The 26983-nt window shown below is 39.8% G+C and overlaps 1 protein-coding gene across 1 annotated transcript in view; it reads right to left on the minus strand.

Annotated features, from left to right (window-relative positions):
• Positions 1–8230, minus strand: part of ADCYAP1R1 (ADCYAP receptor type I) — a 141117-nt gene extending 132887 nt beyond the window's left edge. Inside the window, exon 1 of the mRNA XM_050708890.1 lies at positions 8091–8230. The gene's annotated coding sequence lies outside the window, so the exon portion shown is untranslated. The remainder of the gene's footprint in view (positions 1–8090) is intronic.
• Between the last annotated feature and the right edge of the window lie 18753 nt (positions 8231–26983).

The following is a 26983-nucleotide window of genomic DNA, read 5'->3' on the forward strand; positions in this document are numbered from 1 at the left end:
TTTCTTTCAGAAGACCTTGAAGAAGTTGGGCTGATCAGAATAATATTAAAGCTTGATGCTCTGAAGTGTTTTGCTTTAAATATGTCATGTTTTGCCTTAATAGCCTTGGACACAGCTCCCTGTCTTCTGGAGACGGAGAACTTGCTGGGGGAAAAAAAAATAAAGCAAAAAAAAGCAATAGAAATCTTCAGCAAAGCAGGTGTTTAGCTTATATTCTCCATTCCAAACAGGAGAGAGCCTGGAGAAACTGAGACAACCATGTAGTAAAGTCATCAGCATTAAGGAGATGGGGAACTTCAACACAAAGGTCTTTTTGCATCAAAGGTACGTGAATGAGGGGGAAAGGCTAAGCTGGCAATACAGAGCCAGCATGGACTAGTGAGCAGTACAAGGACACATTCTAAAGGCTGAAACACAGGATGGTAATACTTCGGCTGAAAATGACATAGAGGGAAAAACACCTTTTGGATTAGTCAGTCACAGGATGACCAGGAGCTGCTTGTGGCAGTTAAATCTGGAGAAAGGCAACTTCAGCTTCTGTGACGTCCCAGGAAAAATAATTCCAGGAGCAATCTGGAGCTAAGTGGAGACACCAGCAATGTAGCAATTCATTTGTGGAACAGCATCTTAACTGTGATCTTCTGAAGTAGCAATAGCAAAGGGCATTCCCAAGCCCTGTGTGAGAATGCTTGAAAATTAACTGTACCCTTAATGTTTGTGGTAAGAGCACCAAGGCCACAATAGATCAGTCTCATTCTAAATCACCAGAAGGGGTCAGAAACCCAGGGCAGGGTTTGGACTGCAGATTAAAACATCTAAGTGACATTTATTCAAGAGTTTTCAGGCTTAATAGTTACAGAGTTCACTCTGTAGTATGTACCTCTATTTATTTGCATTGACTGGGTGTTGGCCAGAAATAGTAAACTAAATACTGATATTTGTGTCACCATTGTACCAGGGTATTTTACCTGCCCTCATACTGAAGGGAAAAGTTCTGGAGTAGGTCAGCATCACACTTCCTTGTCCCTGGAGGATGTCAGATACCCCAGGGAACCTCAGATGGCACTTGACACTTCTGCGTGCATGACAGAACCATTTCTTAAATCCCCTTTGGCTGTAACAGGAGCTTAACTTTGATACATGTAGACACTTCAAAATACATACCTATCTTTACATGTCTTGATCATGTCTATCTTTACATCTCAATCCCATTTCTGGCTAGTATTATAGAAACTATCATAGCAAAAGAAACCAGGTCTTCCATGCAAAGGAAAAAGTGAGTTGAACACCAGAAGTGAAAATCTGTCAGGGTTACAGCTGCTAGGGGGACCAAAAAGGTTATGATACTCATATCTTCTTCTGAGTGACATTCAGATTTTGGTAGTCTCTGAAAGCTATTTTCTATCACCATCATTACCCAGCTGTGGTACAAAGAGCATATTCAAGAACAACAAGCTAGAGAATATAGATCAGTGTCCAGAGACGAGCGGTGAGAGAAGCAGCTTCAAGATGTCTAATAATGGCTTTTCATGGCTCTTCTCTCCTTCTGCAGCCACCACACACTATTCTCTCAAATGAAGTTTATTCCAGCTGTTCACCCACTGTACATAATCATCTTGGTTAACTAACCCATTCACTAGCACAAAAACACCATCCAAGCTGTCAAACTTCATGCAACTTGAATGAATGAGTGTGGATTGTGGAATTCAAGGCTCCAGTGACAGCTGTGACACATTCACAGCCTTAGTCATGATGAGCTTAAGCATCTGCGGTATTTCTGATGCTCTCTCATCTCCTCTGCATCTTAAGTTAGAGCACAAAACTGTTGGAAGAAATCCAAAGATCCAGCTCTCTAAAACACAGGGAATGAGTAACTTTACTAACTTTAACTTGGGCTTTTATATAATACACTTGTGCTGGCTTCTTTATATAATTTGTTTCTAGGCCAATGCAAAGAGAGAAAGTTTTGTTGTGTGTCTAACATCTTAGAAATGAGCATACCGTGTACTAACCCCAAGTTCATACATGGCTTTTGGTGCTCAATTTAGATCTCTTTACGAATTTACATACATATATAAATATCACTATCATGACAAATCACTTTTTAAAAGGAAATACTTTTTACCTAAGAGCATGAATGTCATTCTAATTTTCCCTAAAAAAAAAAAAAAATCCTTTATAAACCTACTTCCAAAAAAAATTAAAGTAAGTGCAAAGATAGAAATGTTATGATTTAAAAAAGACTTATGATTCCTGGAAAATAAATTGACAATTAAGGATATCTTAGCTATTTTAAACTGCCTTTCCAAATAAATATGATGCATTTCTGCTGTGGAGAAGTATCTGTTAGTACTGCAACTTTAATTTGTCTACATATCATTGTGCTGTGAGAAGTTCATGTATATATATATTTTTTCATTATTTGGACTTCAGTAAATATTTTTAAAGGCCATAGTTATGGAGGAAGGTGTTAGTTAAATTCATTTATCAACAGACAGTTGGAGCATGTTAGCTTAAGACGGGGTTGATGCATTATAATAAGAAAGCATTGACCTATTGATTTATGGCAAATAGCTGGCTTTCAGGTCTCCTAATCCTAAGCATGTTATGTGCCCCAAGATGGCCAGAACATTTTTCACAAGGTGCCAACCCTAAGCCAAAGAGGTCTGATCAGCATTCATCTGCATCTACTTGCAACATATAGTCTAGCTATTCACAAGTAGGGTATTTTAGATCAGGCTTGTTGCATTGCAAAGCTGCTGGCTGTTTCAGAGAACAGTCAAAGTGAGCTTGCATCTGCCTACAGAAAATCATGTAGCCATCCTGGATGTTCCTCTGTGTTGATGCATCTCCACCTGTTCACGAAATGACATACAAGCTTCAGTTGGCAAATCCCTCCTACTAATTGGATGTGCTTTGAAGACAGAAAGTGTCAATACACCAAAGAAGGCTCTGAGATCCAAAACAATCAATGAATTAAAAACAAAAACAACCAAAAAAATCCCAGCTGCAAATAGAAAAGGTGTTGCCTGGGACATGCGGCAAGAATTCTACCTGCCAGGGACAGACTGCATCTACTGCCAGTTGGATAAAGGGAAGATGGGGGTGAGGAAGCTGTGGGGGTCACCACAGCAGGTTTGGGCTTTTCAGAAAACTGAATATTTTTCAGGATCTGCCATTGCTATGAGCTAGCAAAAATATATAGAGAAATAATAATTACCAAAAAATATATAAATAAAAGATCAATAAATTTCCCCCCTGAACAAAGATGGGAGCAAGAGACGGATTACACTTCACAGGGACATGTCTGAGATATCGTGGAACAATTCATCTCAGATTTTGGATGTGCAGCTCTGAGACAGTAGCTGCAAGAACCCCCCCTAGAGTTATTCATCTTCAGGATGAGATGATGCATCTTATATAATAATATAGGAGATTGGAATTAGCCTGGATGTAACCATCTAATTTTCAGATGCTTAAGTGAGAGTAGATGGACGTCACCACAGACTGCCAGACACTTCTGAGAGAAAGCCTTCATCCACATGAAATGAATGACAGTTTTGCAGGGGATCCCTTGGGGCCAAGTATTCACCTTGAGAGTGGGGCAATTTACACCTCCTCTCTGCATCAGAGACAGAACTTATGATATGTCTACCCCCTGAAAGAAAAGAACATGATATTGTCCTGTTTCTATTTAACAAGACATTTCCTTACAATTTCCCAATGAATCAGACAGGGCAATATGCTGTCCTTGGAGAGAAAAGAAATAGCACAATTTGCCTTATTCTGAGAAACTGAGGAATAAAAATCTTAGCTATTAACCCACTACGCAGGTTAAAAGGACTTTTCCTGCCTTAACCCTCAGCTCCATTTAGCAGGCCCAACAAATCACAGATAACAGTCTATAATTATCCTTCCATTTGCAGCTCCTGAACAATTGTGACCCAATAATCTGTAATGGAGTGCAAAAGCCATTGTGATTAAGGCTTTTTGTGAAATACCTCAACAGCAGACACACAAACCCTCAAAGAGATGTGGCAGAAGTGTGATGTTCTGTGCTCAGTAAGGAGTTCGTAGACCTCAAAATTCCCAACATGTTATAAACGGAAGTTTATATTGTTGTTATTGTTGTTTATTGTTGTTGCCATAACTATTTTTAAGAAGTAGAAGAAGAAGAATTAAACCACATAAATATTTATTTGCGTTTCTGCTGCCTGTAGGGTGAATTACAAGTTAAACTAATATAAACTAGAATTTTTAATTTAATTTGTTAAAAATATATATAATTTAAGTGGAGGTTTTCACACCTTTTAAAACATCTTAAAAAAATCTGCCAAATGAATAATCAGAGCTGTTTCAGATCATAGTCCTACCATACACCCTTATACCTTCACCCATTCAACCATTACACCTGAATGAGCAGGAATGAGATCATCAGGATATCTCCAGGGCAGATAAATTCTGATGTCAAATGCAAACCAGCTCATTTCATGGGACAATTATGTCAAGAGAATTTGAATTCAACAGTAGCATAGAATCAGAGCGGGAAACAAGAGTCCCCGCAACTGGGTCTGTATATTTATGCAGTGTTCTTTCCAAAGGAATATTCCCCAGTACAACAGCTATGTTAGTTTTAAATATTCTGTGTGACAAAGCTTGTACTTTTCCTTCAGGAAATGTAATGATATAGTGCCTCCTAAGAAGTTCTACCCTGAAATTATTAATCTGGCTACTCTACAGAACAGCCCATCATCTTGCATGGGAATACAACCAACAAATTGAAGTGAATTATGTGAACAGGACTCAAAGAATCTTTCTTATTTTACATGATTTCCTAGTTTGTCTTGTGGAGATAAAAGTTCAAGCCGAAGAAGGTGGATCAACAAACTGAGAGAGCAAAAGGTGGTCAGAGAATAAAATATATGCAAAGCAAAGGGGGTGGGGGGTGGGGGGGTGGGAGGGGAGCAACCAGCAAAGCATTTTGCAAATCTGCCTTTTTTCTCATATATTTGTGCCCACTCAACTACAATACAAAGTGTTTCAACAGCCACCACAGACAAATGAACTCTAGTACTTGTTAGTGATTGTAGACAACCAAATACCTTTCTGTATGCAAAGCATTTCTTAAGACAAGTACAAGTTCAGCACAGAGGGAACTGGAAAAGTACCTCCTCAAGGGATGCTGTATATATTGGCTAGCAGGAGTACTCTGACACAGGGTGATGCTAAAGCTATCCTTGCCCATGTATTATCAGCACAGATGACTGAAGTCATGTATAGGAAAAAAGAGAGTTTCTCACTGGAGCATTTACACCCCGTTCAGTGGAGTTATTCCACTTTTGCAGTGGTGTGGAGGACCCACTCCAAAAATTCCGTTGAGTTCAATGTGTATGAAATTGTGCACTTGCTGTCTTCACAGGTGATACAGGATGGTTGAATGTCTGACATGAGAGGAGAACAGGGAATGGAAACAAGGGAGCATAAACCAATGCAAAAACATACTGTGCTGACTTATAGATTGATGCTGTAGTTTCTGAGACAAGCAAAATAAAATCCAGTATCTCCACTGACTTCTAAATCCTGATCTCAGTTTGCATCTCCTGAGAATCATGGAATCAAAAAAGAAAAAAAAAAAAAAAAAAAGGATTTTTCTCTACTAAATTGGGAGCGACTGTAAGATGCGATATTTCTGCATATAAGTTACAGTATGATCCTGTCCTCAGTTTACTTTTTGTCTGTGCTTCTTAACTCACATACTCGGGTTTCATTAGAAGATAATCTGAGCTAATTTAAGAATTAGACTGTTTGTACCGAGTGTGCTCAGAAGGAAGGAAAGAAAAACAAAATCTGCTATATTAAAATGAATCAGCCTGGGGACATGGGTCTCAACTGATCAAAGGCGTAGGCACATATGGAACTCAACCCCAGAAAAAATATCTCCAGGATGCCGGCTCAGTCAGCCAAATCAAGAGAGATGCAATGAACAAAGGTCTGAACGTGATCAACAGCACAGCCCACAGTCTCAGAGATCTCTGTTTTTCTCTCCCTGGTAGCATCCTACAACAAAGCTTCTGCCTTCGTGTTTATGAGCTTCACATATACACTGACAACAGCAGATCTGGAGAGCTACAGGCGGCTGTGGCACCACCATGAGAACAGCAGACATCTTAAATCTACAGGGAGGAAGAAGCCCTCTTGCTTTCTAGCAGGAACCCCAATGGAAGGCTAGAGCCACGGAGCAATCACAAAACTAGTCCCTGTTTAAAGATAAATACATTGGGACAACTGGCTTTCCTTCTGGTGTTCCGAGAAGCCCCCCATGACCTTGGAGTCTGTTCAGTGCCAATAGTTATCCTTCCAGTCACTGCACACATGCCTTAGATTGGAGAAAACAAAGCAACAGAAACCCTCTGCTCCGCGATGTCCAAGATAGATTGCCACTACAATAACAGATCAATTGTAGCTGTCCTGCATGAACAACAAAGCAGCCACCACTGCTCTCAGCATATAGAAATGTGAAAAAATATATATATAAATTGTAACACAGAGCTATAACCAAGATACAAGCAGAGATATCAACTTTAATCCAACTGCTGTTATTGTGCTGAATAACATTCCTTAATTATTCATCAAATCAGAGCAGCACTGCTTTACCTTTCCTTTAGGACAACTTTGTTCAAGACAGCTCCAGCGTGTTTTGCATTAGCCAAGTAAAGATGCTTGTATAATGCATTCTTTCTCCATAGCTATAATAACAACACTTTAAGGATTTTGCCTTCCTGTTATCTTCAACAGTAATATTAAGCAATCATACATTCACTTTGATTAACATATGCTAGCCATAGAAATATTTTCCCACCGTACCTGACCAGTGTTGCATACACAGAATACAAAAGTGAGATGGCAGTGTACCAAAATAATATCAAATGAAAATCTATTTGTTGTTTGTTGACTCCAAGAGATTAAAAAGAGACAGAGGGAAAAAAAATCTTCTTCAATTACTCTGCATATTGCAATATCAGTCCAACACATGCACTGTAATTAACGTACACAAGACGGATGGTAATCCATAATACCCTAAGAAAGAACCAGGTCACTTTGCCACTTTATTCATTTTGGTTCTTATTATTTGTTACTCTTATAATTACCTCTGGTGCTACTCCAATACCTGCTTCAAGCTAAAGGCCAGATTCTGTTTACCAGCAGACTAGATACAGAGGAAAACCACTGACTTCCAGGGAGTTCATCCAGACGTACTTCTATGTAAGTGATCATCTCGCCATAGACACCGGTATGTCTCAAAACAAATCTCTCTTTTTTTTTCATGCATTTCCCACTCCCGAACACCATGCTGCATTATCTTTCTCTCCCTGACAGTAAACTCTTCAGATTCCAATACATACCTGAACCATTCACATGTTAAAACCACAGCATAGCGGCAAAAAGTCTGTCCTGTGTGCTATCCCTCTGACTTAGGATGTGCTCTGCATAAAGATGGTATTATTAGAGCCAGCTGTTCAAATACTGATAAGAAGTGCCCAGAGGCATGCAAGCAGAGGTCAAAGGCACATTAACAGCAATTTCTACTACTGCCCCACAGAAAAATAGAGGAGTCCTGGTGCACTGGTTGAAGGGTGAATCAGAGTTTCTGCGGCAGGTGAAGATGCAGAACTGCAAAGGTAGCCTAGAGCTCGAAAATGCCAACAGCAGCACCGGGTCTGTTAGCAATCAGGTTTTATTTACCAGCCATATTGTGTTAAAATCAGACGTGATTCCCATACCAAGCACGTTAACCTGTCACCACTTGCAAAGGGAGCTTTATCTGTTCGACAAGCAACAAATCTATCTCGCGGACGCATCCTTGGAGCCTGCAGTTGTGTCTGGAGGCTGAAAGCCTGCGTGCAATTCCCCCCAAAAGAAGTATTCCCAGGACCTGGGGGAAGAGCCGGTAAATCAATGTCACTCCAATTCAAGCCGGCGGTTCCTAATCCCCCCGCCGGCTGCAATCAGCGGCTCTGGAGCATCTCCGGGCTGGGGCCGAAGCGGGGCAGAGCCCGAATCCCGCTGCCCGGTCGGAGGAAGGGACTTACCATTGCAGCAGGGATCCGTCCCGGTGCTGGAGATGCTGCATCCCCGCCGGGTGCCGGGGCGGGGCGGGTGCCGGTGGGCTCGGAGCCAGAGGCGGGGGGACAAGGAGGGGACCAGCCCCGGCTGCCCGCGGGGACACTGAGCGGCCGGAGCCGGGCTCCCCCCGCCTCGCTCCTACCGGCCGGAGGAGGGGTCGGCGCCTCCGAAGGGAATCCAAATTCCTCCTCCCTCGCCTGCCGGTCATGTCCAGGCTGCCTTTGCTCAGGGGATGGGCCAGGTCCTGGCCGTGAAGGAATTTGCCATCGCTAAATCCAAAAAAAAAAAAAAAAAAAAAAAAGAAGGAAGGAGGAGATTTGTTGCAAACTTTTTTTTTTTTCCTGGTGTCTTTTTTTTTTCCCCTTTTTATTTATATTTTTATTTTTAAGGGGGGTTATTCTAGCTTGGGAAGTGGGGGTTGGAGCAAAGGAGGAGAAGGGGATTCAGGCTGGATCAGATGCTCTGCATGCAAGTCAAGGCTGTGGTGTGCTCGCCCCGGTATTTCTGTATGTGTGTGTGTGTGTCTGTGTGTCTGTGTGATTCTCATACCCAGACAATGCTCTGCAAAGCGAGCTGGTCCTGCGGAGAAATGCAAACACCTCCTCCCCCAAGTGCCTGAGGAAAGGAAAGGGGATATGGAGCCAATCGCTTCTCCTTGGCTAGTTCATTAATATGGAGGAGAAAGAAGGAAGCCAATGAGGACCGGAGGAAGGAGGGGTTTATTCAAATTAAGTTTCTTAAATCAAACACTTTTTCCCCCACCCGTTTTTTTTTCTCTTCCTACCTCCCCCAATTGCTCCTTCTCTCTGTCCCCTGACCACCGTCTCTGCTGCCCCACTGATTCATTTATTTGTTTATTTTCAATTGGCACGACTGGGTCAGCAAAACATGGTGATGGGAGGGAGGATGGCATCGCTGCTGGATGGGAAAGGGGGTGTGGGAGGGAGGGTGAGGGGAGGCAGTTTCTCCCTGAGCTGCAGAAGAGTTGATAGCAAAGAAAAGCGATAAAGTAGCTGGAGTTGGCAGGGAAGGGACCTGAGGGAAAGTGGAGCAGGAATTTCACCTAGAAGCAGCATTTTGCAGATGGTATTTGCAGATGGGCATGTGGCCTGTGTCCAGGACAAGCCCTGTGAGCGGGTGGAAAGTATGTCCTCCCCTCCTGCAGCAGAGCCACACACACCCAGGAAAGGAAGTGACTGCACAGGAACAACAGCAGCTGTCCTGCCCTGCACTGCCTTATAGCTTCATGGCACCGAGCTGCCCACAACAGCAGTGCAGGAGTCGTACCTGTTGCTGGAATGGGCATGGAGCTGTAGACAAGGCTGAGGTGGTTGATGAGAAGGGAAGGGATGTCCAACTGGTTCTTCTGATGTGCATCTGGAAAATAGCAGGGTGGCACGTGTCCCCTGGCAAGGAATGACACAAAAGCATCCAGTCCCTGCTCCCTTCCACAGAGAGTCGCACTCAAGAGTAAAGCCTGTCCAGACTCGGGCATCCCATGAAAGCACTTGGTTCCACACTGTTTTTACTGCTGTCAACTGTAATGATCTCAAGCCCGGCAGATCCATGTCAGGAACTGGAGATGCTGGATGCCTGCATCCCTCCCCAAATTCCCTGAGATCTGTGCTGCCTGCTAATGAGGTTCTTCCAATCACACCCAAATTTCATGCCTGGGATACCAACACTGTTCCCAGTGTGGAAACCCTTCCCTCTGCTTATCTTTTATCACTCCCCTTTCACTTTCTGCATCTCCCATCTTCCATTTCCTTTAGAATGTAAATTCATTTCATATCCTCCTTGCCTTTACCCTTTGCCCAGATTAAGCAAAAGAAAACCAAAGCAATCCATTCCAAAGAGCAACTAAATCTATTACCTGTCCAGTGTGAAAATCCCTGGCCCAATTACTTATTTGTATGTTATAGTCCCTGTGGCCTGAGGGGGATGTAGCTCCACAACAGAAGCACTGACTGAGGCAGCACTGCTCCTGGTCCCTTATCACAGTAACAGCCCCATGGCTGCATCAGGGCCTTCTCCTGAGAAAAGAAGGCACAGACACACTGTGAGTGCATTCGGCTCTGTTTTTTATTTCAGCATCACGGAGCAGTCCAAATAATCATTCAGACTTTTCAAATATTTCCTTTGTGCTTTCTCCTTCTCCAGTTTTACCAACTTCTCTAGCCACATCTCTTAGCTTTTAGTAGCTTTGCTAAACATGAGGGAAAAAAGAATATGAAAAAAAAAAATCTTTAATCACCCTGTGTACTGTTTATAGACATTAAAGGGAGAGAAGCACTTTTAGGATACCATCTATTGCACCTACTTTAATGCCTACCTAGGATAAGACTCCAGGCTAGATTTCCAGAAAGCATAAAGAAATCCAACAGTAAGTAACTCAGTCAGATGTAGACACCTATTTATTACTCAGAAGGATCTCAGCAAACCTCATTTTATCTGAATCCTAAAGGAGAAGATGCAGGACAAAGTAACCTCCACAGCAAAATGTTCTTCCCAATAAAAGCATCTCTGTTCATCCTGTAGAAATAAATAATTCCCCCAAACAATACAAAACGGCTGCCACGACCCCTCAAAACTTCCAAAATTTATGATAGCCCTACATCAAAAAACAGAAGCATCACTATGAAATGTCCCATTGGAATGCTAAACGTGGAAGAAGGTTCCCAGCTGTTCAATTATTATGTGCTGCTACAACATCTGCTCCCTGTCTTTCCCAGGAGAAGGGCAACAGGCCAAAAGAATCATCTAGTGGCCCGTATCCAGCCTCAGTTGGACTGCCTTAGATGATCTCAGCTGATACCCATTTCAGGTTTCCTATAGGAGAAGTCAGGAATCTGTCTAAGAACTTTGCTCTCTGAAAAGGATAATTTTCTTTAGGATAAAACAATTTAGTCTTTTTCAGGCAAACGGTGCTTGTTTGTTACCCTCACCAGCAGCCTATTAAATAGCTCTTCATTATTTATGTGTGTGTGAAGCGTGATAACAATTATTTTGGCCAGCATGAGGGACTGGCAGGGGCAGGAGAAGGCTTCCTGAGAGAAAAGTGTGACGTGCTGCTAAATGACCTAGACAGCCTTCCATCTGTCATTCTACACAGGGTCAAGACACTGGCAAGCTGGCTGCAAGAGTATTTGCTGGGATTGGGTTAAAGATATGGTTGGAAGGTCCTCACCCTTTTATTTTATTTTGAAATCACTGGTGATTTAGTTGATTGAACAACTAGGTCTTAGCTGGTCAACCACCCCTCCGTTCTTATCAGAGTCAGTTCTTATTAACGCAGTTACTGGAATACAAGGCATGATCCACCTCAGCACAGGGAAATACTGAAAACAGCTCAAAGGAACTGTGTCCTAAATGTGCCTGTGTCTCTCCACTGACATTAGACAGACTGCGAACACAAGCCCAGCTTGTCGACACTCATAATGTAAGCTTCTAGTGTTTGAAGAGATAAATCACTCTTTCGTTATGAGGTTTGACAAGCCTCAACTGCTGAGACACACCCAGTTGGCCTGTTCTCCTCTACAAGGATAAGAACTACCCCAGGGCAGTGTTCTGGTCTGCATATTGCCCAGTCACTTCCTGCCAATTAGGAGACTGCTAACAGTCAGAAATAGATACCTCCTAGCTCCTGAAGGCAAGATCTGGTGGAGGTAGAGAGTGGGGAAAAAACAGCTACTTATGCAAGGAAAAGGCAGTTATTTATTCCCTTTCTAGCTATGGAAATGAGCTGTACTGTTTTAAGACATTTCTACTAGCAGAACTTTGTCCACAACCAGGGAAAGTACAGTACGTCAAATTCCCCGCCAGGAAAGATTAATTGGGACTTATGGGATGTGTAGGCAAAGGTCTACATCTCTGTCTTAAGAGGAAGTAAATCAAAGTGTGAATATAAAGAACAGAAGGTATCCTATTGTGTGCCTACTTTTACCCTACAGTAAATATAAGGCAGCTCAGCTGACAGACTTACAGCTATGCTTATCTCAGGGTGCTGGGAAGTAGCAGAGGGTGTGAAAGCAGCCATCAGTGAGAAGTTGAGGTGCAGTAAATTCACTCCTAGCTGTCTGGACAGGAGTCTATTGATCTGGCCATCATCAAAGGGAATTAAATTGAACCAAAGCTCTTGATTCCTTTATCCAGCCTTCCTCTCTTTGTCTTTGTCCGCTGTATCTGTTACAAATTTTACTGGAAAACAACTGCACCTTTCATCAACACCACATTTCCCTCATGCTTGTTCTGCTGCAGAAGATGCTGTATTTGACTTGAAAGCTCTAAAAAATGAGGGGAGGAGAACACATCAGCACATGTAGCACATGGAGGTGATACTAACCTGCCTCTGACTCAGGCTTTTGCATATGCAGAAATCACCCACCAGAAGCTGGGCATGACAGGAAAAATGCTCTGCTATAGCCAGCTTGCAAGCCGGCTATAAAGCATGTTTATTCAAATGGTGGTAGCCATACTTTACCTTGATCAGCCTCCATAGGCTGCCGCATAGCAAGGGGTAACATCTCATGGACAGGAGGATGGGAGTCAGCTTGAAAATTGACAGGTGAAGGTAGGTGTCTGTATATGAGCTAGGCAACACTACTGTCATAGTCAACAGAGACCTAGTCATTACAATCAGTGAAGCCTAGGGATATGGTGAGCTCACTTTAACGTACTTTAACCAACTGAAGATCTCCCTGGACACTGTTGGCTCTTTTAATATCTGCAGCTTAAGTATCTGTTGCCTTAGAAAAGGTGTGCATTGCCTTTTGAGATGCTCTAGAAAACCTTTACTAGCACCAGCTGCTCCTACATCTCTTGCATTATATCTGCCAATCTCAAGGGAATTTTTATTTATTTATTTATTTACTTATTTAACTTTGCTAAGAAAGAGTTTAGTTCAAGTGGTCGATGCAAAGCTCCTGTATTGTACCTTTCTTGAAGTCAAGAGTACTGTTACTATGAAAATCAGCATTATTTTTCCTATCCGACCTACCTCTTCTTTCAGGAGTCCTCACACCACTTGGCATGAAAGAAGAATTTGTTCATTCCTCTTCTCAGGTAAATAAGCTGAAAATCTGGTCCTTTGACAAACTCTTGTGATTCACAATCAGCTGGTTAAAGAAATTAAATTGTGTGAATCATCTCTCCAGTGAAAGTTACATCCCCACTAAGGGGAGTCAACAGAAGAAAATATATATGAGCATCTTTGGTAGAGAGAAAACGGGCAAAATAGCAATGAACAAAATATAACAGGAGGTCGGCAAGGGGATTAAATATATGGAATGAATCATTTATAAGAACCAGCTAGATGAGGATTCTTCAGTTTTCTACAGAGACTACCGAGAAGGAAAACAGTGGAAGTTTATAAAAAAATAACTCTGAGAAGGTGAATAAGGAAAAAATGTCCACTGTCCTTCCTTACACAAGAATGAGAAGATACCAAACAAAAATCAGGAAGCCCTGGGGAAAAAAAAAAAAAAAAAGTATTCAAAGTCTTCACTTAAATGTTATATGACCTGGCAGATGCTAGAAGATTCCAAGTGTTTCAAAGCAAATTATAGAGGAGAAGTCCATAAAGGCAATTCAATACCAGAAGACCACTTCTGGCTCAGAATGTCTCTGAGACACATTTCACAGAATCACAGAATCATCTAGGTTGGAAGAGACCTCCAAGATCACCATTTCAATCAGTGTTGGGAGATAATTTAGGGCACTTAATACCTGCCCATTGTTTATATATTTTTCTAGTGACTTGCAAGTGTACGTATGGATTTCTGATCTAACTTAGTGCAGATATTTTTGTATTTTCTGCTGCCATACATTTCCATAAAATCCACTAGCCAAAACTGCAGATATTTTGAATCCATTCACCAGATTGTGATCTACACAGCTCACACATCTACACAGGTAGCTGGGAAGCTGAGACACATTTATTTCTGCTGACTCTGGAGGACAGTTATTTCTAGCAGAAGGTTCAGGTAGACATTTACAGTGTAGTAACTTCTTCCCAATCCTGAATGTGAATAGACAGAACATTCTGGGAGAGGCTTTATGGAACATTGCTTATTTATTTATTTATTTCAGGGATTTATTTTAGGGATTTAGGGATCTCTATTTTAGACATTTTGGTATCTAATTCATGGACTTCATTTGACATCTTTCAGAATAATGTTATTGAAGTCCTCACCTAATGTACCTTGATAATCAAGTTTTTATCCTTGAGCTCTGTAATCAGGACAACAAATATATGGGACTACTTAGTACAAAACTATAATTTTAGAAAAAAAAGTGTAGACCACAAACCTTCATAGACATCTATTAGGATGTGACTGAAAAGCAGAAGACTCCTTTTAGAGGTTCTAATCCCATCTGCAGAGTATGGATACCTATTAGAATTTCTCAATACTTTTCTTAAAATTAGACCCACCCTGCAAAGTTTTTACCTCAACCTTCAAACCTAAAAGGTGGTTGAAGGTTTACACAAGTAAATTCTTGCCCTGTAGATTGATGTCTTGAGAATTTGTGGCCTAAGACCTGATCCTGACAATTTCTCCTTAATTAAAGTATAATAAAGACACTAGTGAGCACATCTGAGGGAGAAGTCACAGATGTATCCAGCTTCTAGCTGTTACACACCTTTCTTCATCTTTCAGACAGGGTCTTTTGCAGCAGCTGAAAGATGCATTACATCCTCCTCAGACAGATCTTACAAGAGTTATTAATGATCAGCTTGTGGCAAAATTCAAAGGTCTCACTTCCCATCTGAACTATCTTGATTTATAAGCTGTTTTTGTCACTTTGGATCAGTCTGCCTTCCTTATCTGTGGGCATAGACAGATGGCTCTCCTAACCCTGCAGTCAAATGGTTTTCCTCTAATTTGTCTGACATGATGTCTTGAGTTAAACTTTTTACTGCACTCCTCTTTTTAAGGTGAGAATAGTCCAATGTTGTGGTCAGAGTCCCTGATTCTAGCACTCAAAATTACCTAAGTCTAATATCTGGTGTTCTCTTCTTGCATGAAAGACCTTTAGAGGGAGATTATTCTCTTCTGCTGAAGGATAGCAGTCTACCGACAGCTGAAAAATATCTCAGCTACAGCAGAAGAATAGGAAACCTCTTTTCCTTCATAAGAGGAGATGCTGAAAGCAAATAGAACTCTAGTGTGGGCTATAGAAGGTGTGTGATTAGTGTGAGCACCAAATCCATGATAGTGAGCCATAAAGAAAAGGAAGCAAGTCACTACTACATCTATAAATGAAGTTCATGGATTTTTTTCACATAGTTTTTTTACCTGAGACAATTATTTATTTGGCACAATCAAACAATCTTTCATTTGGAGAATGAAATTTGTTCATTTCATTATTTTTTTTTCTTCAAAAACTCTTCACCGACCCTCTTTCTTACTCTTCTTATTACATATATTTGTTTTTCTTAAAATTTCAGGTCTTAGGTGCTACATAGCATTTATTCTGTGACATAGTACCTTCTATAGTATGATTCATTAACAGTGAACAAAGACAGGAATTTAACCATTATAGAAACTGTCCTACTTGCACTTGTAACAAAGGAACAATTGTGACTGTTACTAGTAGCAGATTTTCCTCATTTCATAAGACAAACTCTATAATAACGAATATGTTTTGTTGCTGGACAAGAACTGGTAATTAAATTCCGATTTTTTTTTTCCCCCCTGCTTTTTAACTGTATATGTGTTTTTTCCTTTTCTATTTGAATTGTCTTCCTCTATGTTCAACTGTAAGTCAATTGTCTTAAATCAAATATGACAAAGCCCTTCTCTAACCATGAAAATACTATGCAAACAATCAAAGGCAAATTCATACAAAATTTCTGTCTTCCTTTGTTGTAATATGAACATATGAAAACATTAAATTAGATTACATCTTCACAACAGTATACTTACTAGAGGTCTGTCAAACCCTGTAGAGAAAAGAAAAATAAAAGCTAGTGGTTGGAAGCAAAAACCAGACAAATTCATCTCAGACATAAAAACAAACACTTTCTTAAATACGGAGGAAAAGCAACCACTGGAATAACATACCAGAGGATGGGAAAGGTTCTTAATTTTTAAGAGATTAATCTAATCCAAAATTAGGTGAACATGTACAATGTAGATGTCTATAGATGAGGTAATCTCTGGCTTCCTTTCTAGTCAAAGGAAACTAGTCCATACAGTCAATGAGAATCAGTGCATGATTCACCTCAACCTAAGGGAAGCATGTACCATAAATGAGAAAAATCACATCGTAGAAGTGTTACTTGTTTCCATTAACTTTACAGGAACCTCAGGTCAGAAAAAGATACTGTGTAGTCAGCATCTAAAGATATCTGAGATGCATCCCAATCTAGGTGTCTTCAAAACAAGTCTATTTATTACTTTAATGTAATACTTAATCCAAATATAAATCATTACTCTCAGTAACTGGGCAAAATTTAGTAGTTTATGATGGCCAGAAGAATAAAAAAGTCAGCAAAAAACACAAAACAGATAGAAGGAAGAGATCAAGGGTGCAATTCAGAATGAAATATATTGGAAAATAAGAAAAATACAAATAATTATAAAATAAATTTATTATGAGATGGTAAATCTATGGCTTGAAAACTTTAATAAATGCATAGTTACTAAAGACCTATAAACTAAAACTTTTTACTAAACACAGCACACATTGTACCCTGAGTAAGAATCTTACACTTTCATATAATATATCTTGTCTCAGGCAAACTGAAGACTGGATTAAATGGGCAAAGGAACTGATGGAATCAGAAGATCCTTATATTCTCAAAACTTCCTAGACATGTCACATAGAAATAAGTGAGGAAAAGAAAACCTGCTTATCTTATTTTGTGAAGAAAAGAAAAAAAAAAGAAAGAAAAAAAAAGAGAAAAGAAAAAAGGAAAAAAAAAAGAAAGAAAAATAAGGAAAAAAGGAAAAAGGAAAAAGAAAAAGGAAGAAGAAACAAAACAATAGAGGGTTTGTCCTTTAAAAAAAAAATAAAATCAGGATTTGAATTCTGTGCTGAGATTTACCACTTTGTTTATTGAAGTTGTTATTGAAGATTTGTTTATATACGTTATGAATTTCTTGAATTTTGTCAGATCTCTTTTAACATTATGAAGGAAAGTTATCATAATTACATGAAGGAATACATGTTGCAGACTGAGAAAGTGAGTTACTTAATCAGTATAATCAGTCATGAAGAACAAAAGACCTCATACCTTCTTGCTTTAGTATAGCAGAAACAAAACACACCAAAGTGTCATTTAGTGAAAAAGCTCCCAAAAATGATTTTTTAACACTCTCCTTTTTTGTGAGCTAACTTCCGCTTTTATTAATGATTTATACTCTTTTTTTTTCTTTTTACATAATCTTAAAATAAGCAGTGCATAAGTAAATAGGTTTAATTTTTATTTTTTTATTTTTTTGGTCGCAGCAATATTATCTCAGAGTTTAGTTTAGCTCTACATGTATTCTACATTTGAAATAAAGAGTTCCTCATATTTTTAATACTAGCTTTGTTTCTGCTCTCTGTTTAGTTGAAGTACAGTCTGATACCAGCAGATTGACACAGCATAAGACAGATGTAACACTATCCCATCCTAAAAAAATTGTCAGTTTATGAGGTTTTTTGCCCTGCAATAACAAGAGTAGCAAGAATCAAATACCACCTATACTCAGGCAATTTTTTGTTTGTTTGTTTGTTTGTTTTATCAACATTTCATTCATTCACTAAATCTCCACCTTACGATCTGATCTTTTTTTTACTTATTTTTGTTTAAAACCTTGCATAAAAGCTATAGCATCCCCTCTTCAACCTGTTCAGAAATTTGTACTTTTTAAATTGTAGCTGTTTACATCACTCTTCTATTTTTCGTTCTTCTGGCTTCCATCCACCTGTGCTGCTGCTTTAAATACATTCATTTCATCTGCCTTTATATTATTTCTCATCCTCCTTTCATTGTCTAATTCTTCTGTGGACCTTTACAAAGAAGAGGCTTAGTCAGGTGTTCATCAGATTCCTTTACATTATTTCAGAAGCTTTTCAGCACTCTGCAGTGCCATATCTGAGTATCTCTCAACCTTCAGGAATAATTTACCACCATCCTTACATGAAGCAGTGAATGAAAAATTTTAGAAATTCTGGCATAGACAAAAATCTAAGATTCAACCCATTTACTCTGAGTGAAGTGATTCTTAAAATAGTTTGTCTCTGCTGAAAGTAAAAATATAAGATGTGTTTGTTCCACTAAGTGAAGCTGTCTACAGTATAAATGTTTACATGTATAAATGTGGAGGGACTATCACTACAGCCTTCTCCTCCATATGTACACATACACTGTACAACTAAGGTCAATAACTCCTGTTATACTACACATTGCTCATGCTGCTTTTAAGTGCATTTAACAGCCAGAGATTTAATACATCCCTCAGATGTCTCCCATGATATCCTTGGCTTTTCACCAAGTATTTGCATGTTTAATACTATTACATCTACATCCATTATGAATTTACATATTGCAAAATTGCTATAGTATAATTTAATTTTCTGAAATAATTTTCCTATGAACATACCCCTTTTAAGTAAAACAAAAACAAAAAAACATATCTACAAAACAAAACAAAGATGTTCAGCAAACATTAAGAATCAAGCCAAGGCAGATTCTTTTTCTAGAGTAGTGGCTATGCTGAGTTAAAACTGTGACAGTGGCCTGAAAGATTGTACAGTGTTATTTCTCTTCTACTTCCTCAGTTTTCCATGTGAAAAATTATGATTGTTATACCGTTTTCCCTGGGAAGGCACCAACAAAATAACTATGAAATAGGTAGATTTTTCATGTGTTCATGATAAAACACACACAGGAGTTATAACTGTACAACCCCTGGATGCTGCTGTTTCCTCTGAGACTGGTGACTAGCACTTCAGCTTGCGTTAGCCCACAAACTATTAAGGCTTTGCCATCAGCATGCAGAGGCCAAAATTAAAGTTGGTTCTCTCTATATCTGTGACTATCACAGGTAATTTTGAAGCATCTATTCTGCTGATAAATATTGCAATGAACCACAGAGGCAATAATATTATAGCGTTATGCAGTTTTCTTCAGTGAGCATGAAAATACACTCCAGCAGCACTGCCTCTGAACACTAGATGTTCCCTTTATTCATTTCTAGTTCTCTTTTTTTTTATGAGTAATAAAAAATACATCATTCCATCACTTTTGCTCTTGTACACTCAGAACTATAATGAAATGCTCTGAATGAACATGGATTGGAAATCTAGGAGAAAAAAAAAATCACCACTTCCAATAGAGACTTTGTAAGCCGTGGAGCTGAAATTTCTGTGGACATCTCTTTCAGTTTGGTTTTCTTATTATTTTTTTTTTGTGTATTTTTTTTTCCCTGAAAAGCTTTCCAAATCATGACAGACAAGCAGACTGGCTTAACACAATCATTTCACATTGCACAGAATTGTCTCCGAGTAAAATTGCCAGTGATCGTTCTGATTTGAAGCATTTCATAACATCTGTGAGGAAATCATAGGCAGAAATTTGCAATATGAACCAGAAGTAGCTCTATGGGGGAACCAAACAGCCTAGAGATTCCTGAATAACGAACAAAGTGATGGTGAAATAATAATTATCCTCTGTGCTTGCGAATATGGTTCATCACAGAGCCCTGCAAAGCCCTCTGGCAGTCAATACAGGGTTCGTATCCTGCGTCACTGGAAAGCTGTGTCTCTGAAGGAAAGCATGGTACCTGCTAACAGTGCATCACCCCCCTGGTAATTCAGTGTTATTATAGGGACAGACGTTCACAGTGATGCTTACATAGCCCCATGCCTTATCCTCTTTTTAATTAGATGCTTTCCCAACACAAAAGTACTTCAGCACAGGTGAGTATAGAATCTATGTAGACATGAGGGAGAAAAAAATAGAAGGAAAGGGAAGTATTTTACAGATTTGACATTGCTGACAAACAGAAAATTATTTTAAAGACTTTTAGATACCTAATAATTCATACAGCAGCTACTTAGAAAGTAGAAGCAGTGTTGTCTGTACAGAATTTTCATCCAGAATGAGTCCAGAAATCAAAACCAGATTGCCTTGTTGCAATTTGTTGCCAGTTGCCTCGTTTCCTTCAGTGTAAATCTAAAGGTGTGTTTTTTCAATATCTTCTTATCTGTGAAGACATTTCTTTTTTCTACTTTTTTTTTTTTCCTTACTTACAGTGCTGTATAGGAAATTTAAGCCTACAAATATCTCAGCTATCTTATTTACTACAGACCATCAGGGACAACGGGTCAAATGTCATTCTAGAGTAATTGAAAATTATTACTCTCTAAGCACGAAAAAACAAAGTAGGCAGGGAAGGAGGAGCACAATAACACCAGCCCCACGTTCAGGCCAGGAAGGTTTTGGATGACAGTTAAGCAGAGCTGGATGTATCCCTTTCCAAAAATGTAATCACCCTTGGGTGAGTCTTAGGTGTATATTCATAGCTGTGGGATAGGACAGAGCAGACAACAGAAGTAATTTATAAAGTGGAACATTTGGAAGAGACACAGACTAGACCAGAAAATGATGCAGTCAGCCCCTGAGACAGCTCCTTTGAAGTTACCTCAGGCCCACGTGCCTGACATTCACACCTTCAGCTGGAGAATTGTGGTTAGATATGCTTGACACATCTGGGAAAGGGTGTCTTTGGTTCTTGTGATGCTCTTGGGATTATTGCCCTTAAGGGTTTGTGAAGTACCTTGCACGACATTGTTTTCCTCTTACTATCTCAGTGTGGTGCTATGCAGTCAACAGTCAACCTCTTTTTTTTTTTTTTAAGGAAAAACAGGGAAAGAGAGGAGAAGATGGGAAGGAGGAAGAACACCTCACTTTTTTTTTTTTTTTTTCCCAAGATCACATTAAAATAATATTCATTTAGGGACTTGGTGTAGAGTCACTCCACTTGGTCTGCAGGACTCTGCTGAAAACAGGGAGTCTCTGCACTAGACTTGCAGTGCTCAGCCCGCAGCCAGCTTTGATCCTCAAAGGGTACATGCTTGAGTTGCATGCCATAGGAAAGCCAATAATCTGCTCCCAGACCAGAGCTGACCCTAAAGGAAATGTCATTACGTTCATACTGGGTGTATGTTAACAATTGCAGAATGTTGAAACATGTTCTGCACAATATAATCTCAATGGTCAGGGTGTCCATGGGGAAATTAATCTGTAATCCCAAGTGAATCTCACTCAGACGGTAAGAAAGGAATAGCATAACCCGAATATTAGCTAAAATAAAAACAATAACAAAACAAACAACAACAACAAACACAAGCCATTGAGGGGATCCAACAAAGTTTGAGAAAGCTTCTGAATATAACTAACTTTCTTTCTTTGGGCAAGAAATTTATCATGCAAGATTTATTCAGTAGTGTAACCTAGGGGCCCAACTTTTCATCAGTAAAACAGCTATGTCCAATGCTATTTTGTTACAGTCCCCTCTTTCTGAGATCTGGGTACATTTCTGCCACTTTCCATGTTGTTCTAGAACACCTCTGATCTCAAAGTAATGTCAATTAAGCAGGCTTAATTTCCTAGCTTGTAAATAAACTTAATCTCACTCTGGCAGGTACTTTTCCAAGGTGTGGGAGACAGCTTCTTTTTGTCTCTTAGCCAAGGTTTTCCAGCCATGGCCTGAGAAGCTCCCCAGCTTCCAAGTAAGATTTCACTTCACAGAATCATTCCTTACATCTAGTTGTGTCTTGATAGACAATAATTACTCATTCACAAATAAACCTATCACGAAGTGGGTAGTGGTGAGACTGTAAGGGAAGGGTATATATGTGTGTCTCTGTCTCCTTCAGGAGGAAGTAAAAAATACCCAGTTGTCTTCCATGAGCCCTGTAACATGCCCCAAATCCTGAGAGTCTTGTTTTATCTCCAGCAGTTGATGACTGGAAGATGAAGGATCAGGGAATTATCCCTGCGGTCAGCCTGGAATAGCAAACAATTACGATGCAGCAAATCGAAGCTGGACTGCCCCTGAGTGCCTTGGATTTGTTACAGAGTGTTTTGCTTTTCTCATTTCTGGCAGGTTTATAGCTGGGCTTGTTATCTCTACCTTGCTGTGTCCCTGAGCTGCATATCATGTGCCTGTGCAGATGCAAACACAGAAGAGCAGAGCAATGATGGCACAGAAGTGCTGCCTGGGATCCCCAAGCCCCAGACAGGGTGTTTTTAACACCGCACATCACTCAGCAGCCATAGCAGCACTTTCTTGCTGTGTGCAGTGGTTCAGTGGTGTAAGGCGAGGTCTGGGAGGCATCAAACACCTCATTGCCATTACAGCAAAATGGGGAGGTTTTTCTATATACAATAAAGGGTGATATTAAAATATTGCACTGCCGATCCTAACTGGCAACAGAAGATACAGACAGTCTTAAAAATCTATTAAAGGAGATTAAAGATGTGGAAAGCATTTTAGTCATGAGCCAACAAATGTAAGAGCTTTAAGAGGGAAGGTTAGAAGCTGACTGTAAGATTCCTATCGAGCTTGCTGGTGATAAATGTAAATACAATTTCATACAGTGCAGAAGCAACCTTTTCTGTCTCACACAAAGGAATTAATCAGGAAGGGAGCTCAGGACTGTATAAAAAAAATACAGACACTTCACTTGAAATACAACCATTTTGAGATGGACAAATCTCCTTTTTATCACCACTAAAGGTATCACAAGAACCAGTGCTTCTGAGTCTCTTCTTCTTTACAGATAATAAGACTAATTGACAATTGCAGGATCCTGATAAGACCTATATGCAAGATGAAATGTAGGCTCAGATGCAAGATAGCTCTAATGACTAACATTAACAAGGATGCTGACTATTATTAAATCTGTGCTTTCATGGTGGTGGGGGGGAAAGGTTACTTCTATATGTGGTTTATTTTGCAGCAAATAATTCAATGACAACAAAAGGGGTACTTAAATCCAGGAAGACCAGTGCAATGATCTCTAGTGATTTGGAATTATACAGTTGACAATTAGGAACAAAAGATGCAATGGGGGTGTGTGTGGGGTGTATTTGTATTGGCAAGCAGTGATCTCAAAAAGGTTTTATAGGGAGAGAAGATAAGATACCCTGTGATCCTCTTTGTCTGTCTATGAAAGAAAAAAAAAAAAAAAAAAAAAAAAGTGGAAGCAGTTATTGGGTGTAGGAAGAGGAGAATAATGTGTTATTTTTCCACTTTATACTGTTTCTGCAGAATTCATTAGGATAACTACATGTCTTTATGGAGTGCTGCTTAATATATAAATAAATACATAGAATAAAAGACTAAAGCTTATAGAAATGTCTGTATTTCTCTGCAATATAGACACCTGTTGCTGAGCACATCATACCAGGCTCATTTTATAGTCAGTGGGAAGAAATAGGCACTTTTTTGGTGCAAGTCACATAGCATATTTCAGATATTGGTTTTAAGGTGAGATAAACCATGTTCTGGTTTCTGGTGACTGTTTTCACTGGCTCTCCAGTGACTGCAGAATCAAGAGGGAATATCTCCAATAGAGATATTCCTATTGGAAAAAAAAAAATATATATATATATATAATTATCTAAGTCATAGTTTGAAGGACAAAATGTCCGTTTTGGCTGTCATAAAGATGACTTAGATGACTGATAACAAACTAATATAAACAGACTATATTGGAAGGAAATAAGGCCTACTGATCAACTCTTTAATTTAATGGCAAAAGGCATAGGAGGACTGGCTGGAAGTTATATTACTTCATGTTAGAAATAAAACATGTTTTAGTACTTAAAGTAGTAAACAACTCCAAGGAAAAACACAAGTTTGCTATTCATCCTTTCTGATATCTTCAAATCAAAATACTTTTTTTTTTTTTTTTTTTTTTTCCTGGAGGAGATGCTTCAAGTAGACAGAAACTATTGAGCACAGGCTCAGCAAGGTTTGAATTTCACCAGTGGAGTCCTGAAAAATGCCTGTGAAACTTTACACTTTTGCTTGTAATGTCATTAATATTGACAGAGCTTACCTCTCTCTTTTAGTTTAAAACCACTACCCCTTGTGGGGTCTGAAAAACACACGCTCTGAAAAAAAGAGCTCCTCCCCGTCTTTCCTGTAGGCCCCATTTAGGCACCAGTAGGCTCCTGTACGGTCTCCCTGGAGCCTTCTCTTCTCCATGCTGAACAACCCCAACTCCCTCAGCCTGTCTTCACAGGAGAGGTGCTCCAGCCTCTGAGCATACTTCTAGCCCTCCTCTGGACTCATTTTAATAGTTTCATGTCCTTCTTGTGTTAGGGGCCCCAAAGCTGAGTGCAGGGCTCCAGGTGGGAGTCTCAGAAGAGAGACAGGCCCAACTCTCAAGACCTTCCAGATCCCTCTGAATAGCATCCCTTTCCTCCAGTACTGAACACACCACGCAGCTTGGGGTCACTGTCAAACGTGCTGAGGGTGCACTGTCCATGTCACCAACAAAGATGTTCAACAGTGCCAATCCCACTACCGACCCCTGAGGAACACCACTCGTCACTGGTTTCCACTCGGACATTGAGCTGTTGATTGCAACTCTTTGAATGCAACCATCTAGCCAATTTCTTACCCACTGAGTGGTCTATCCCTCAAATCCATTTAGAGACAAGGATATCATGGGGAACACTGTCCAATGCTTTGCCCAAGTCCAGGTAGATGATGTCAGTTGCTCTTCCCCTATCCACCACTGTTGTAACCCCTCTGTAGAAGGCCACCACATTTGTCAGGCTATGTGGCTAGAGCTCTTGCTGATGAAAACTGAGGCAAAAAAAATTTTTTGAGTACCTCATTGAGTACCTCAGCCTTCTCCATATCGCGGCTGACTGGGTCTCCCCTTTCCTTCCAGGGAGGGCCCATGATTTCCCTAGACTTCCTTTTTTTCACTGATGTGCCTATAGAGGCCTTTCTTGTTGTCCTTGATGTCCCTGGCCAAATATAATTCTAATACGGCTTTAGCTTTCCTAAACTGATCCCTGGCTGCTCGGACAATTTCTCTGTACACCTCCCAGGCTATCCGTACTTGCTTCCAGCCTCTGCAGGCCTCCTTTTTCTGTTTGAGGCTCTGGGCATCTATCACTAACACTGGCATCAAACTGGGAGGACCAGGATGGATCGAGGTTCCTCTCCCACAGCAACTCTAGATGAAAGGTCAGGCTGGATGGGGCCTTGGCCAACCTAATCTAGTGGGTGGCATCTCTGTCCATGGCAGGGTGTTGGTGTTAGATGATCTTCAAGGTCCCTTCCAACACAAGCCATTCTATGATTCTATGACCTATGATCACTCTTCACCAGCTTGGCAAGCCAACGACAAAAGATGCTTTTTCCCTTCTCTGACAGGTGGTCCCCATCAGCCCCCAGCACACCAGGTTTCTCAAAATGAGTCCCATGGTCTAAGTAACCTTGCTGCCTTTTAATGTCCCATAGTCTAGGTAGCTACTTGCTACTATTTAACTCCTGGGCTGATAACATTTTCTCCATTCACCTGCAAACTTCTGTCATTCAGGTCTATCACCAATGCATTTATTTCTCATTCTCTGAGTTGATTTGTGTTTGTTCAGTAATGTACAATTATGTGTGGATGGATATTTACCATTGCATTCCTCTACCATCTTCTGGTCCTACATAACCTATCACAGACCTCCTAACATAACTTACGGTCTTCCAATTATGAACTCCTTCCAGGAGTGGTGGATCTAAGTCCTCTCTGTCCAAGAGAGAAAAGAACTAAATCCTTCCTTGCTAGCTAGGGTATTATGATCATATGGCTACTATATGAAAAGAAGGCCGACAGTGAATGAGTTCTTCTCAGATCAACATTTTTCCTTAGATGAAGAATGCCAAGTCGAGGTCTGGAGAAGAAGGTCATATTCAACGTCTTCCATGAGCTTGAGGAGAGGAGCTTAGATAGTGCACATCACTAAACATTGCCTGTGTATCCTCAGAAACTGCATAAAGAACTTCTCAAATAATTTTAGAGTAATTAAATAATTTTGTTTGGGTCATACGACTTCAACATCTCAGCTACACACCCAACGCCTGTAGGCCAGATTCTGCCTTGTGTCCCTACCTGGTGTTACTAAATCTCATATTACCTGCTACATCTGAATTTTGATCATTGTCTTATGAATTATTTATACAAAAGGACTTTATCTGTGACATAAACATTATAATTATAAGCATTATAATTATGTTATAAATCATTAATTAAGAAAACAATCTCACATTTTATAAGACTGTTTTGCAATATTGTCAAATGCATTAACCTTGCTTGGGGTATTCAATTGTTTTGTTTCATCATCCACCAAAGAACCTCAACGTTACTGTACAAAAAAAAAAAAAAAAAAGTCGTCCATCTTTTGCCTGTAGGAATATATATATATTTTCATTGATGAGTGTAGCTAAGTTTTTCATTAAAGTCTTACAAGAATAAGCAATGTTTATGTTGGCTATCCCTGCCTGGTCCTCTGTATTGCTGTTTTAGGTTGCTCAAAAACTGACCTCTCTGCAGATCAGTAACAAACATTACTGGTTTGTGATGGACTACCAAGAAGTTATCTTGTCTGATTTGAACACTTCCTTCCTTCCTTCCTTCCTTCCTTCCTTCCTGCCTTCCTGCCTTCCATTTTTTTTTCAAGAAAAGCATCTCTCCATTGACCAAAATGTTCTTCTAGAGAAATCAAACTAACATTATTCTACTTAGAATATCCTTGCAAGAAGGAAGACCACATGATGCAAAATGAAACACAAAGAAAACCCTATATGTAAATTAAATTGTAATTAAATTTCTGAAGAAACTATAG

This window comes from Cygnus atratus, chromosome 2, assembly GCF_013377495.2.
Source record: "Cygnus atratus isolate AKBS03 ecotype Queensland, Australia chromosome 2, CAtr_DNAZoo_HiC_assembly, whole genome shotgun sequence".
NCBI classification, from domain to species: Eukaryota; Metazoa; Chordata; class Aves; order Anseriformes; family Anatidae; genus Cygnus; species Cygnus atratus.